The sequence below is a fragment of the Ambystoma mexicanum genome, chromosome 5p (assembly GCF_040938575.1).
Source record: "Ambystoma mexicanum isolate Mex_15411 chromosome 5p, UKY_AmexF1_1, whole genome shotgun sequence".
In the NCBI taxonomy this organism is placed as follows: domain Eukaryota; kingdom Metazoa; phylum Chordata; class Amphibia; order Caudata; family Ambystomatidae; genus Ambystoma; species Ambystoma mexicanum.
In genome coordinates this window covers 358903897-358918336 of record NC_090930.1, presented here as the reverse complement: position 1 = coordinate 358918336, position 14440 = coordinate 358903897, and positions in this window count along the sequence as shown.

Genomic DNA, 14440 nt, shown 5'->3' with positions numbered 1-14440 from the left:
GCACTCAAGGAGAGCAGGGGACACCCTGCAACCCCCGCTCTGCTTGGGCACAGTAGTGGGAGTCAGTATTTTGTGCGCCCCAATGTCGCAGTGACTGCAGCAGTGCACAACAAAAGGTGACATTTTGGTACGTTTCCGAGTTGAATATGTGTAAATATACTGTGTTCATGTTTTTTTGGAATAAAGCAAACAAATGCTAGAATCATATAATGTTAGCTTCTCAAGTTATGCACTTGGCCTTTGTGATGCGATGCCCTCATCTTAACTGAGTCAGTGTTGAGCAAACACTTTCCCTGAAGTCATTTGAAGGTACTCTGATATACAGGAGGCACCAAGGGAAAATGTTACACCCCATTCTGAGTGAGAACTTGACATTTTGTAGAAAGGTTACCAGCACTGCTAAATCCCAACCGTCTCCTACACATAGAATCTCTGATTGTTAACAATGACAAAGTACACGCTCCTCTAGTATGAATGGGTGCATACGTGTATACAAAAGAATGTTGATGACTTTCATTTGATTAAATGCACTTCTAATTCCATTTAACGAAACTGCAAATGCCTACATCACACGTGCTGGTGGTTGCAAGGGGTCATTGTATTCTTCAAAAGGAGTGTGTCCGCTCTTCTGAAAGCTTTTGCCAAGTGTGGGTGCAAGCAAATGGGTGCTATTGACATCCAATGCGACACGGACTGATGATGTATATCATGAAGACAACATGCAAGGGGTCTCCAAGCATCAGTGCGGCAGCACAATAGACACGACAGTCCAAACAGGAAGTCTGTGAGGCCATGGTAAAGCGCGTCAGTTTGCATTGCTTCACGTTAGGCAGGCGCATTATGCGTCTGCACTGCGGACTCGGGATAAATGATGGTGATACACGGAGAACTATCTGCACGCGCTCTCAATCTCCAGGAATGCTCATCATTAACTGACATTTAGAAAGAGCTGGTAGAAAAGATGCATAGGTTGCTAAGGAAACAGCTGCCTAGACAGGCAGACGATAATTCTGCATGACATTTTGGACATTGGAGGTATTGCCGTACACTGGCAATGCTGGTTAGTGACAGAAGGTATTAAATGCCAAGCAATTCACTTTTTTTCAATGGATAAACACAATGTACCAAAATTGTATCATGGCTGGAGAAACAGTTAAACGGCCTCCTATAAACACATGCTGTACAGCGTGCGCCACACAGAACTGCAATTTGTATACAATTGGAGGCATTTTAAACTACGCTACATTTCTAAAATGCACGCAATCATCGGTCACCCATACTGTCTAAACTTTGTATAATTCACATTCGCTGTCTAGGTTGCATGGTGAGGCAACCTGTAAGAAAGACACTGTGCCGCTAAACTAGGATTTCCCCGATGAACTCGAACACTGCTTTCAGATTATTTGGAAGTTTACTGCGTTTGATTATAGTTAGAATGTTCTTTTTTAGTACTGCTGTTCACAAGCAATACGGTGGCACGTGAGCTTTATATGTGCGCCTGCGGTGAATCACAGAGCAGTTCTCAAAATAAAATTCACGGCGATGATGGCAGGGCAGCTGTGTAGAAGACATATGTGCAGTCTATGGTGCACGTGTTCCCACTGCATCCGCACAACATTTGTAATGTGCTGCCCAACTGCATGGAGACCTGCGCGAGTGATCCCATCAAACACGTTTGTTGAAAATCGGGCTGAGTGCTATTCAATAGTCTTTTTATTGTGTTTGGCTATATGCTTTAGCACTATATACATTGCACATCCCATCCATTGTGTTGGGTAGTGTTTGTTTGTTTAGACCATGAGAATTGGCTGAATTGGACGTTCTGTCTATGCCCTTCGCAGATACCAACATGTCACTTGTGGATGCCTGGTATCATGTTTACATTGCGCGAGGTACTCCTAAGCGCCAGAATTCAGATCCGTGTGGGCCTGACCATATGGAGTTTGACTGGAGATCCCTGATTGGATGGCTGTCAAAACACTGGAAGGTGCAGGGCTATGGTTTGGTGGGCAGTGCCTGCCCCTTTATGCCTGTATAACAGGCAGACCCCAGCCTATGCTAGAGTGTAATTTATTTAAACTTAACCTGCAAGAAGCTGGAGAGGACCCTGGTACAACTAGACTACTGTAATTCCGATCCTACTAATGGCGCACCTCTGCTTCTCTGTGCTGTGGACACCACGCTCAAACTCATCTTCATCTTCCCTTTGGTGGTTTCTGTTGCTACATAAATGATAATCATATGCTTTAATTTGGTTAAAGAAAATCTTAAAAATCATACAGGCATCAAAACAAACATCACATACAATGAATGGGTATCTTATTTGATTCACATAACAACGAAATGACAATAACATACCCTTAAAATTACCTTCATGACCCTTTTCATTAAATGAAAAATAACATTTATAATTCCTTATTGGTCTCCTGTGCAGCTATGCAGAACCCCTCCTTGGACACAAGCAGGACGAGACATTGCTTGTATATCTACAGGCTATAAGCCACCTTAACCGGAGATATATTGTAATTGGTCAGAAAACGGTTGCCTCCTAAAAGGCTATATATAGCCAACAAGACAATTACTGTACAACTAAGCAATATTGTGTTCTCCTCTTCCATGCTGACATTATGGACTTTGCAACATTCTCAGATATGGTATGCTCCTTTGTTGCCACACACAAACTTAAGGCTACTTGAGCATTTATTATTTTATTACTTTTAAGCATCTGAATCAGCCAAGTCCTCCTAATTGTTTTATACAATGACAAAGCAATACAAAAATGTTTAGTTTAGTTTAGTTTGTTTATTTGTAGAGCGCACCAAGCCCTGAGGCAACTGGGCGCTTGCCTTACAAGTAACATATATGAAAAACACTTAATTTACAGTTTGCATAGTCACATTAAACACAGACAGTTTAGTTACATACAGTGGCAGAAAGACTTAAATGTCATCATTACATATTTACAATAAGTTCTGTTAAATGCGGTGCTGCGAATACAGTGGGCAATGCCACAAGAATCTGTTCATTTCATGTACTTGAAGCCACAGCTTTACATTTTTTCTGAACAAATGGTAAAATGGTACAGATCTTATCGCTAGCGGCATAGCGTTCCAGCTTGTGGCTGCTAATACCGGGAAGCTGATCCCCCAGCTCTTTGTAGGTTAAACCTGGGGATTTTTAGGCAATGTGTCTGAGCAGTTCTAGTGGGGCGAGTTGGTAGGTTGCGTGCAAGACTGTTGGACAGATATTTCGATGCCCGATTTGCGAGACACTTATGTGTAAAGTGACAGGGTTTTCTGCGTGTTTCTTTGCTTGATAGATAGCCAATTCAGGCTGCGTCTGCTTTCAGAGATGTGATGTGATCTAAGAATGTTTAGTGCTGACCTAATGGCATTATTTTGTATGACCTGCATCTTATTTAGGTTCTGTTGGGTGGTTCCTAAATATAGTGCATTACAGTAGTCAAGTTTTGACAAGACTAGGGTTCTGGCTATTGTGATGCAGTTTGCAGTCGAGATGAATGATATACAGGTGGGGTATTAGTTTGTAGGTATAAACTGACGAGGAGGCAATTGCATTGGTTTGTCGAGTTAAGGTGAGAGCCGAGTCAATGTAAATACCTAGGGGTTTTATATCCTTTGAGATTTTGATTGTATTCCCATTAATGTTAAATGAGGTAAATTGTTAATCTAGTTTGTTGAGGTTTGCTGGGGATCCTAGGAGGAGGAACTCTGTCTCATCGTTGTTAAGCCATAGTCCATGCTTAGCCATCCAGGCTTGTATGATGTGATAAATATCATTGAGTGTTGCTGTCAGACTATGCTGTCAGTAGCATAGTCTCCAGTGATAAGGATGAGTATTTGGGTGTCATCCGCGTAGAAATGTGTTAGAGATTCCTCATGTTGTAGACAGAACGAACACTTTGTGGAACCACCTCCCAGCCATGTGGTTGCATGTGTCCTGACGGGCAGATTTCCCAAACTCATTTTCAATAACATTGTCCAATCCTCTGGTCCCAGACTGTCAAGATAGGGTTCAAACACTTTTGGGTTGTTCAGCTCCAGATAGTCTTTCAGTAAACAGGACTTCATGTCCACCTCGAATATTTTGCACATTATCTACTAGTTATATGCCCTTTAAAGAAGGTCCTTGTCTAATGAGCCAAAGCAGCAAGTATTGGCTAACATTGACCTAGCATATCTAATCCATGGCAGGGCTCCTTCTCCAGTTGTTTCTAGAACATCCACCAGAGATTCACAGAAGGGCCTCAAATTCTCAAGGTTCCAAAGTCTAATCCAGAAGTGTTCTAAATCCTAACACAGACTAAATTCCATGTATAACTAACTCCATCTCATTTGCTATTGACGGGGTGCCAGGTGGAAGTTTCACCAATCCCTTTAAGATTGTGTTCTCTTTTATTGTTACTGAATTGCAATTATTGTTTCCCCAAAGTTCTGTGCTATAAATAGCTGCAGACCCAACTTGTGTCCCATAGACCTCTACAACACACTATAATTCTGTTATCATGTTGTCTGGAGAATTTCAATATTCCTTCCTCTCTGTGGCTACAAATGGCGCCACTTAAGTCTTTGTTCAGTTGCTAATTTAATGTATTATCAATTCTGACTCCCAAGTAATCAAATACATCCACAATAGCAATTGGAGTATCTTTTATTTTAAATGTTGGTCGTACAAGCCTTTTCTGGCCTGGGTTTGACAAATCATTATTTTGGTTTTAGATATACTGATTTTCAGCCCGTTCTCTTCTGCCAACCTTTTAAAAGTGGATATTTGTTGTTGGAGTCCCATTGGCATTTTTGGTATTAAGTTAGTTTCATCAGCAAAACATAAGATCACCAGTTTCTGATTTACCAACTTTGGGGCATCCACTTCCAAAGCTATCAGTTTAATGATTAAATCATTTATATATAGGGATAAAAGCAGAGGGGCTAGCACACATCCTTACCTCACCTCTGTTCCTATTCTAAAGGGGATGTGTCGTCTGTGTGCTTATTTCCTCTGGTTACTGCATACATTGTGGTGTATAGCAAACTAGTAGATTTAATTCATTTGGAATGCAAGTTGTTCCAGTGATAACCATACTTTGCTTGTGTGATAACATCAAATGCAGTTTGGAGATCAATCTGGGCAAGATAGATTGCTTTAAAATAATAAATGTATATAGTATCAATAAAAGCCGAAATACCTAATCTATGGCTGAAACCTATTTTCTAAAACCAGCTTGCACAGGGGATTGCGGAACATGCATTTCTGCAGCCGGCTGGTACATTGCAGCATCCTGGTCCCTGGAATTGTTCTGGATATAATGTAGGTATGACTCATTCTGGGCTGCAACCCAAGGGGACGGCTGCCACTATGCAGAATTCACCTGCGCTTGTATGATACATTATTGCACTGACCTCTGAATCTGCTTCTCATCATCGGGCAAATCCTGCAGTCTCTCCAAACTTCTTTTTCCACACCATAGAAAATTGTCACCTGCCTTACGGGTCACCTCTACCCTTCTTCAACGCTGCTGTGGTTCCCACCCCCTTGTGGGTAGCTGAAGAGGTCCTACCAACATCATGGTTCACACATTCCATGTCCTTTCACCTTTCAAGGCTCTGCAGAGTCCTTAAAAGCCCACAAATCAGAGACAATTCTAATACAAAATATGACCTGTGAGTCAGTTCTTAACTTTCTCAACATCATCCATTGGCTTGGGTAACCTTCTAAGGGTTTTTGAAAATCCACCTGGATACTGATCTTCTCCTTCAAGATCACTGGGCTGCGTATAAAGATTTTCTTCATGGTCCCCATTAATACAACTGTTTTCTTCAGTCGGCTTGCAGTCCATCTCTGCAACCATCCATTTCCTGGCCTCTTATCTTCAAAACTTGATCTGCATCTCTTCTGGTGAGTCTGTTAGTCGATGCCTCTTCAGATACTGTGCCCTTTCAGTGCCTCCTTTTTTCCTGTTGAACTGATTGAACACACTTACACAAACTAAACTCATTATCCAAAAACATAACTTAACTGTAATAGCAATATGTTTAGATAGGTCTTGTACACGTTTCATAACTGCTTTTACACTTTTAAAGTCTTGTATATAGCCACCTTTAGGATTCTAACTGCTGTAATCGTGTGTGTTGTATACTAGTAATTTTAAATATGCTTGGGTCTCTATTGGCCTTCTGAGTTTTTTGGGAGTCCCAATCCAGGATCTCCAGGGAAAAGGTGGTTAATGTGTTCCACACATCCCCTGTAGGAAGATTGCCTGTTACCTACAGGGGATACTTCACCTCCAGTGAGCAGGATCATGTTCCCATTGCACAGGGTGCAGAAAGACCTGGGTCCACAGCAGTGCCTCCCCAAATATGTCCATGAAGTGGGTAGGGAAAGGAGTTTGAAAGTGCATTCCCTCTTCCTTGGAATGTTCTGTATTCACCTTTGTAGAAGAGGACTTCGGAATGAACATGTCTTGAAGTGCAAAGGTGAATCTAGTAACTGAATGACTGCCCCTTATGAAGACAACTTCCTACATTGGATTAGTACACAGTAAGTCTGTTGACAGGAGCATAATTGTGTAGAGTTGCCATTCATAACTGGTTTAAAAACCATAGTGTAAACACCCTAGCAATTACCTTCATGATTGGGATCACTGTTGGTGTGTAAGAGCTGAGTAGGCAGATTACCACTGCTCATTCTTGTAATCCTGCAGAAGGCATTTCGTTACACTGGTGGCAGAGGTTGAGATTTGATACAGACTGCACCTACAGATTAGTCTTCCAAAATAAATGTTCCAAAAACTGGCAGGCATTTTTTTCAATTATTTAATTTATTGTTAATGTGTTATAGCTTAACATAAGCTTTTCACATGTGACATAAATATTCTTGTTACATTTACGGAAATTATACAAATAAAAATAATTTTATTTTATAGAAATATTATAAAGAGAAAGAATAAAAAATAAAAAGGAACAAAAATAATCAAAATTAAAAGATGGAAATATCTAAATAGTGTATAGTTAATATCTTATAATTAACAATTAATTATGTTATATCAATTACATGTTCTAGACAGAAAAGGATTCTAATAAGCAATTACTAATAGAAAAACGTATTAGTTCATAGATAAAACTCTTGCAGAATTTAGCATACATAGACTGCAAGTTGACTTTATACTTATGTCCAATGATTTCTCTACATTCATCCATATATTGTACATTGCAATGTAGAGTTTCAATCCCCTTGCATTAATCGCTCTTAGCCAGAAGTCATTACTACTAAAGTGGTTCAATCTAAGAAGAAAATCTGCATAACATGTTGTATAGGTTTTTTGCATAGCCGGACATCTGGTACGGACGTGTTTGCCAGTTTCAGACTCCGATCTGTCCTTACACAATCGGCAGGAGCGTTCGATAAGGTGAGGTTATTCTTGATCCCACTTATAGCCAATACTGGGAGCTGATCGATCCTTAGCAGGAGAATAAATCGTCTCAGGCGCAGCGAAGGGCAGAGATTCAAGTATGGTGATGGTGTCTTGAAGGATAATTCATATGTTACACACATTTATAGCGCTTTAGATCTTCCAAATGCGCAAAGTTATTGATCCAGTCATGCAATTCAAATTTCTTTGATAGCGCTCTAAGCGAAGAGGCTGTATCCGCTTGTTGTCTTTGGGTCCAGCCGATCGTTTCAAGATAACAGTTCATATGTTTTTTCATAAGTAAATATGAGGAGGCTTTATTAATTTCACAGTACATTGCGGCTAACATGAGATTATCTGTGTATGGTGTCGCTTTTAAGTACAATTCAGCTCTTTTTCTGAGTACTTGGGATATCCAGGAGATGAGGCTCAGTTCTAATGTGAGAATAGACATGGGAATACAAGCCGGGAGACCGAGTATTTTTTTCCAGTATTTTCCTTCAATGATCTGTAGCCATTCCATGTCCATCAATTGCAATTCCTCAAGGCCATACATTTTCATTGGTGCTAGCACCTGGAGGTAAAGTTTTCGCGCTGCCCAGATAGTGTACCCAGAGTGAGATGTAGAAAAACAATAGATCAGGGCTGTGACTTGGGCCGCTCTCGTGATTCTGGCTTGTTTGCACATAGTGTATTGCCCCTTGGGCTCGATCTCAATGCCCAGATATCTGTAGTATGGGGTGTAATGAATTGCAGTCCCATGTATATTGAGGCTCTCTCGTGGTATCTTCTTGGAACTGAATACTACCATCTGGGTTTTATTCAAATTGATTGCCAGACCGTTGGTTTGCGTATACGTCCATAGTGCCTCTGCTGATCTACGGATGCCACTGATAGTATGGTCCATGATGACTAAATCGTCAGCATATGCTAGGACCAGGCAGTGAGCAGTACCAATCTTGGGAGGGCAGTTGTGTTCCAATGCTAATATTTTGAGTATATCGTGGACAAACAGATTGTATAGTATTGGTGCCGTGAGACAACCTTGTTTTACTCCACGATTTTGTTTGATCTTATTGGACATATTCCCCTTAGAGTCTAACTTCAGGGAGACTGTGGTATTATGGTGTAGTAGTCTGAGGTAGTGTAGTATACCTTTGGGGCACCCCAAGTTCTCAAGTTTAGTCCACAGTAACTCCCTGGGGACTAGATCGAAAGCAGCCTTAAAGTCAATAAAGAGCATATAGGGGTGGATTACCTGGTGTTCTGGCGAAGAATATCCATTACAATCAGGTTGTGTGTTGTAGAATATCCGCCCCTAAAGCCACATTAAAATCGGTCTAGGATCCTTTCTCTGTCTGCCCATGTTTGTAACTCGTGTAGTAGGTATGCTGTAAATAATTTGCCCGTACAGTCTAACATAGATAGTAGACTGTAATTGCCAGGGTCCATGCAGTCTACCCTCTTGTAGACAGGGATCAAGATTGCTGTCTGCCAGGATTCCGGAATTTGCCTCTCCTTCAGTATCTTTTCGAATAATATCGCAAGTACCTCTGCCCAGTATTCCGGATTACTCTTTAGGATGACATTTGCTAGGCCATTGGGTCCAGGAGCTCTCGATGTTTTGAGCTTTTTTATCCTGGCAATCAATGATTTAACTGTCACCTTAAAAGGGGCAGTAGGTCGACCCAGGATATTCCTCTCTTGTAACTTGTCATGGGCAGCATGGTTGCGGGTTTTCCTCCCACTGGACTATACCAATAGGGTTAGTCAAGGAGATATTTGTGTCTCCCCGTGCCGTGCTCAGCAATCCCCATATAGATCGAGAATTCCCTGTGCAAAGTGTTTGAACTGTTGTTTGTCATTTTAGTAATTTAGATGTGTAGCGCCTCTGCCTGAGCCATACTCTATAGGTGTTTTTCAGCTTCTTACTTAGATTCAGATAGTTGTTCCATGTAATGGATGCTTTACGTAGCTTTCTCAGATCTGCTCTTAGGGTTCGTTTGGCGTCTCTGATTTCAATGTCAAATATGTTAGTAGAATTAACTTCAGGGGCCAGAATATTTGTTTTAACAGTGGTGTAGCAGTGCAAAAATGATGCAATCCATTCTTCAATCTCATTGCCAGTCATAGCTATAAGCTCAGCACGACCCATGTTTGACTTATCGATTGTATATACCACAGCTCGATTGATGTTTTTATCAGACCACCGAATATTAGAGGAGGCATGGTTCGTCTTCAGCTCTCCAAGGATCTGTACTGTACATGATGTACCGTGTAGTTGAATGAGAGTGTAAGCGTTGCATGATCACTCCAATCATTATCGTTAATCTTCATATCCATGACCCAAGTGGCCATATAGGGGCTTACATAAATATAATCCAATGTGCTTCTGGATTTGGTATTTCCCCATGTTGGTTGTCCCTGGTAATCACTAGTGGTTCTGCCATTTGAGATTTCATCCCTCAGAGTTTGCACCTGCATGTCTCAACTTGCCTATGTTCTTCAGTAGGGGATTGTTGCTTGTACTCACGTCTCCGATTAAGTGGCAGTTGAAGTCACCAGCAAATATTACCAGATTTTTCTTTGCGTCTGTCATGCAATTAATCAACAGTTCATGACAGGCTTCCTGGATGTGGTCTCTGTGGGAAGATTCAGGAGGATTATATTTGTTGACCAACAATGTTTGCTCCACTGTGTCTTTTCCAGGAAGTTCCCAATCCACCGCTAACACAAATTTGTCCATGTTCGTGTGGATACTGGTGGATCTTAGTGGATGTAAAATTCCAATGAGTAGACCTCCATAAGGTCTTCCCCTCTGCCCCTTTTTTTGCCCACTCCTGATGTATAGTGTAACCATTTAGCAAGACTCGAGAGGTAAGCCACGTCTCCTGAAGGCATATACTGGTATGGCCTGTTAGTAAAGGGATGGAGCCATCAGGCGACAATAAATGGCTAAATCCCCTGCAATTCCATGATATTACGGTTTGATCTCATGGTTTTAATGTTAATGCCGGTAGGGACTCCGAGAGCCATTTAAGAACCTTCTGTACATCAGCCATCCGTACTGAATCGCCTTTTGGTAACTGTGGTGTAATACTTTCTTCCGTATTTGGACTTGACATCTGTGTTGGCCATTGCAGGTCTATCATGTTGGGGTCAACATCTATTTCCATGTCGACTTTCCTCAAGTTAGTTTTAAAGTTATGTATCAGCTCGGCTGTACCTAAGAATTTACAGTGTAAAGCCGATGTACTAGAATTCCTGACTTTCAGTGGTTCAACAAATTCAAAGTCCTCTGATCGTAGTACTCTCAGCTGTGGAATGGAGTGCAGTCTGGTCATCAGTGCTGTCCTGGTGATCCAGTCATGATCGCTGGTTTGGTACAAATTTTTAATAAGGCAATTTCTTCCGTTATCCTCTGCTGGCTCTGATGGTGATAGTAGAGGTTCATTGTTCGATGGTAATGAGATAGCTGATACCTTGTTTGTGTTATTCTGAATTGAGTTCATATCTTGCTCATCTAAACCGAGAGATGGCTCTGGGTCCTCCGCCACTACTGAATGAGAGGTATTGCCCTTGTCAGTAATGTGCCAGCTGGTTAGCTTACCCTCTTTTCCTGCAGTGCGTTTACGGGCACGTACAGCTTTCCGTTTAGCTTTTCTCTGCCCCTTTTTGGGCGTACTGCCTTCTGTCGGCCTAGAGATTTCATCCTTAGGCTCTGCTGTGTCAGGTAATGTTATTGTTACAATTTGACGCTTTCTCCTTCCGATCGTTCTTTTGGTCAAACGTCTCTGTTTACGTGAAAGATAGATTTCTGAATTATTTGTGACGTTAGAATCCTGGACCCCAGGTTCAGAGCTGTCTGGAATGATAAAATTACTTTCTTCCGGTTCAGATTCTTTCTTGCTATTTTTCTCTGTGTCTCCTTTCGACAATGTAAGGGTGACATCAAGTATCTTCCCACACATCTTTAGCAGAATATTGAATGCAAATTGTAAGGACACCACAGAGGCTTGTAAGTCACCCAGACTCGTGCAGCTTTCTCCTTGATCACTTCTATTTACTGGTTCCAATGTATCTAACTGTATATCCAAATTAGGGGAAGCAGATAGTCTATTGTATACTTCACGTTGTGTGTCAATAGTCTGATGTTGGTAGCTATTGGTCTGATTTCCCACGTTGCTTCCTGGTAGCGGAGTCATGGCTCTCTGCATGGAGAGGCAGAGATCTAGCAATGAATTAATATCGATTGCACTTTCCCCTAGACCCACTGAGTTGTTAATCATGCTGTGACTGCTGGAATCCTTCTCCACCGTTGATGGTGAACTTATAGGGTTAGGGGTGCCTGGGGGTGGGAAGAAATCAGTAATGGCACCTTTTTCCATTGGTACAGGTTTGGTGCCCTTACTCTTACTCATCCCTGTTGTAGAAGACTTGCCCTTCTGATTTCAGAGGTTGTACTTCATGGCAGAACACTTCTTAACTGTAAGCATGACGTGTCCTATCCCTACCCTCCATAAGGGATCTTAAGAAGATGGAGGGTGCTCGAGTAGAAGAGAGATCTTGCAGTCAATTAGTTAATTAGTCAGTAGGTAGAATCCCTAGGGCTAGTCAGTGACAGTAGTAGAGGTAGGAGTTAGATCACCTCTGCCTTTTTAATCAGCCTGCCCAACTAAATTTCCTGTCACTGGCACTCTAGTTCAATCACTCCAATCTGTCAGGCATCAGGCGTCAGATATAAAAATCAGATTTTCTTAGTGAAGGCTTGGTTTAGAATCCTCTTGTGGTTGAAGCAGTTGGCTCAGGGACAAAAGTGGCACTTATAATCTATAGCATGCTCGTATCATATGGTTATGGTTTTTCAATATCTCAATAAGAATTGCCTTATGTATCAGGATCAAAGGCGTTGCCTGCAGTCTCCCAGAGGAATAGCTGGAGCCAATGCTTATAGATCGCTCCCTCCCTTTCCGCTCTCAGCAGTCGGGTAATCACTTCAGCAATAGGCTGCTCTAACTGCTGCAGCACTGTGGCTGTCAAGCTCTGGAGCTCTTATTAGGGCCAGGGGGGCAGCGCGAGCAGAAAGGGGAAAAAAGGGAGCACTGGGAATGAGAGGGGGGCTCTGAGCGGGTCAGCAGGGCAAATGTGGCGTAGAGGAAAAATAAGCTGTATCGCCGCACAGGCCGGGGGGGGGCTAGTTCTCTATTTACCAAGGTGTCCGGTTATTTTTCTCTGTGTCTCCGAGGTGTCCGTGCCTCTGTAGATTGGATTACGGCACTGCCGACACCTCGGCCATTGAGAAAAGGCGTGTGGTGGTATAATACAAATACCCCTGGTCTCCGCTCACTTTGCCTCACCTCACCTCACCTCCTTATTTCCTTGCCGCCTAGCCGCCTCCTTGTAAGTTCATTTTACTCCTCAGCTAGACGTGAATCCTATACAGGTTGAACGCTCCAGGGCAGCTGAAGCTCCAGCACCAGGTCTGGGGAACGTTACTCTCGGCCCCCGGACAAGCGCTTCTCTCAGCTCGGCGCGTCCTGGTGTTCGTCTGCTAGAGGAGAGCACTCAGTGCTTCAAACGTCAGAACGTCAAGGCGCAGCAACGTTCGCGATCACTGTCAGAAACCAGGTGTACGCAGTGGCCGCTTCCGACGTTATCAGCGCAGTTCCTGTGTGAGCAAGTTCACAGCAGCATTTCAATTATGGAACTTGACAGGATGTTGGCAGGAATCTTGAAAGTGCACACACTTTGTCAAGAGGGGACACACTCAAGGTCATTGGGAAAGCTGACCTGCACTTGCTGCAGAACCTCCGGGATTTTGAGGAAGCTAGGGGTTAGAGTAGTTTCAAGAGGCCATCAGCGATGTTTATCCCGCACCTCAGGTACCAATTTCTTGGGGGTGGGGGGCATAAAAGTGGTGGAGGTCAGTTATGAAGATACCAGTTCTTGAAAGACTGCCCGGATGGTGGAAAGTGTAGCCTCTGACAGGTCTGAGGCTTCTATCAAATGTCAGGGATCTGTTGTGTCTCATGTATCGGCCAGTTCCCAGTGTGGTCTCTCGTGGTAGAACAGTCTGAGAGGAAGATCCTTTTATATGAGAGGAGAGTGGCCTTAGAGTGATTCAAACAGAGTGTTGAGAAACAGATGCAGTGGGATTATGTGATGCTGTGCAAGCTTGAAATAAAGGATCAGAAGGAGGAGGCCAGCAAACAGACATGTGTAACAAGGTCTGCCTTGTGCATGGAGACCAGTGAAGGGAGACCCTGCCTGTAAGGCGTTACCCAAGTAATCTGCAGTTAGCACTGATCACATGGAAAAAGGAGGCCATAGCAAATGTGGAATCTTAAATGATTAATTCCCACTAGGGCCAGGGCCAGCTGAATGGTCTCTTTTAACTCTAAGTGGGAAAGATACAGGGCATCCATCAGAGGCACAGGCTCCCACTAATACTCATATATTTGTGTAACATGCATTCATTAATGGGAACAAACCCCATCATGTGATACTGCAGTAGCGATCACATTTGTAAGGATCACTGCTATATGACAACAGTACGTGAAGGAGGTCCAAAACATTCCTAGTCCAGAAAAACTGGACATGGGATCTGATGGCTTCCCCCAATGCCCACTAGTTATCGTGGCGATTAGTTGGATCCATAGCCCACAGAGGTGACTGCTCCTGCTGCCAGGAGCCCAGTTGTGAGTAAGGTGAATATTGTAGTGGCCCCACTTTCAGTTATCGCAGGGTTTCAGACAGGCAAATAACCATAACATGAAATGGAGGACACAGTGGTTTCAGTCCTCAATGGCCTGCAAGAACTGAGTGAGTTGTCGTCAGCTGGAGGTCAGGCATTTTTTCCAAGCACATCAAGATTGCCCCACTCTGGTTTATCCATGTCAGGCTTAGGTGCAAGCCCCTGTGATGCTTAGTTTGAACTGTGATAATGGTTGCTTGAATAGTGGGACCAGGAAATCTGAGCTAGGGTCAAGCCACAGTTTTGTTATGCCCCAA